Genomic DNA, 2,356 nt, shown 5'->3' on the forward strand with positions numbered 1-2,356 from the left:
TCACCAGATGTTGTGTTAGTGCCTCAGTTATGCATCTGTAAATAGATGCATCCCTGGACAGCAGGCGCATCTTCAAGTTGTTTGCGTTGCCTGTCACCTTGCACAACTCCTTGTGCAGCGCCTTGGCAACCTTTTTAAAATTATGGCCACTTGGCTTGACATTCACCTCGGAACCTTTGATCTGTTCAGGAACGACTCCGCCAGTGACTTGCTGATGGCCCATGTCGTTGGTAGTGATATGAATGCCTGAATGTATCGGACTTTTCATAAATCTTTGAGTCAATGCAATGGCCATAAGCCTGCAGCTGATATCATCCCACTGATGGGCTGCAGGTGCTGCGGTCTCAACCGCAGCTTCAACTCTGACCGATGACTCAGTGCATTGAACGAGGGCGGATGGTGGTTTTCCTCCAACCACGTGGGTGTCACCAGTCTTGGCTTCCACCGGTGACTTGACGGACTGAACGGGGGTGGAAGGTGGTTTTGCTTCAACCTCCACAGGTGTCACGCAGCAACTTCCTACAACTGAGGGGGTCTCAGTGAGCGATTCCTGACAGACCACTTTCTGGATCTGCTTCACAGCAAGACTAGCATGGTCCCTCTTGCATTTGTGGAGCTTTAGCTGCCGGTTGAGCCAGTTCCTAACCTGCCACATAAAAGTGTCGACTTCGCTCTGTACCTCAAAGCCGAAGCCCACTGTGGGAGCCTCTGGCTGTAGGTGCACCCAAACGATATAACTGAGATTGCTGCCAATAGAGTCAATTACCTCATCAAGTATCTCGTCTTCTGTGGCCTTCCTTACATCCTCTTCATTTAATAAGATGATGCTCCTAACTATTTCATCAACCTCCTCCATTAGCTGGCTCAGAGAAGACGGTTCTTTTGGGACGCATTCATATTTAGATTGTAGTTTTGCCATTAGACCGAGTAGTGACTCCATGGCAAAACGCTTCGCGAAAAAGGCCTTAAGTGTAATTCCCAGTGTTTTCCAGTCGGACCTATTTTCCGATTCGTCCAGCGATTCAGGATGTGAACCATCTGAATCTAGATGTAACTCCTCCATTATCTGTCTAACAATGGCAGAAACCATCTCATCTGTGTCCTGAGAGGATCCAATCTCAAAAATGTCCACTTCTTCCTCAGAAATTTGGACATTATAATTAATAGGACTGATGTCCTCAGCCCTTTCTCGCAGGATGCTTCTTACTGCTTTGGTTATTTTGTCCTTGAAGCTCATCTGAGATTCCCCTGTTCCAATCAGTGTAATGTCCCCCAGTGGCAAGTTTGCCAGTGTTACGTTGTGTTCTGCAGCCTCCATTGTCAGGCTTTGCTGACCTTTCTTACTGGCGCAGTTTATCAATATTTTGACCACATGTCGGACCATGGTTTTCAGTCTATTGAGGAAGGAATGTATATATAACATGAGAGGTTGGCTCCCCTCATTGCTTTCAATACTCTCAGAGCTTTTGGAGAACCTATTCATTCTCTCTGTGACCTCTTTAATCATAGCGTCTGTTAGTTTTTTTACGCTTTGAGAACGGATTTCTGGGACACCGATGGCCTCCGCAAAGGCCAGTGAGATAGCGTCCCCGAGACAACCGCGGACGTCGTCTTCAGACACGCTGCTCTTCTGTGATCCGGCTGATCCAGCAGAGCTTTTGGAGGATTTGGGAGTGTCTGTCCCCTTCTGTTTCCTCTGACTGAACACCCCATACATGTGGAGGAATATCGTATTAACGACATCCACGCAAATGTTCATTATGACCTCTTCGGTCTCCTTTTCGAGGGACCCGGATTTCAGAAGCGACCACTCTATGGTTGTCAGCTTCTCCAGGCACTGTCTGATGTGTGCGCGAAGACTCTCTGTTGTGGATTGATCCATCTTGTCTTTGTCTTGTTTCTGTTATACTTGGATCCAAAGTCCTGAAGAATCTGTGCTCCCTGTGTTTGTTTCCTTGTGTTCGAAGTGAATCTGAACTGAACCAGGTTGGATTTAGATCCTATTTATACATTTTCAGACGGAATGTTCGCCTTTGTATCAAAGCAACATTCTATTGGCTTTGATCTTTGAATGACATCACGACATTGCAATGACATCACAGAAAAAGAGTAAATTAATAAAAAAACACAACATTCCGATATTCAAAAATAAACAAACTTCGCTCAAACGTAATTGATTTAGTCACACACTAAACTATTTGAAATTGTTATTAATAATTAAATTGATAACCACAACAACTACTATTAATAACTAGTAAGTTGAAGGATTTGGAATTCTGCATAAACGAGGCTGGTATCACCCACTCACCACTTTATTTAAAAAAACATTATATTGTTTTGGCTCAACACAAATATA

The sequence above is a fragment of the Morone saxatilis genome, unplaced genomic scaffold, assembly GCF_004916995.1.
Source record: "Morone saxatilis isolate NCDOM2014 unplaced genomic scaffold, NCSU_SB_2.0 Contig18, whole genome shotgun sequence".
In the NCBI taxonomy this organism is placed as follows: domain Eukaryota; kingdom Metazoa; phylum Chordata; class Actinopteri; family Moronidae; genus Morone; species Morone saxatilis.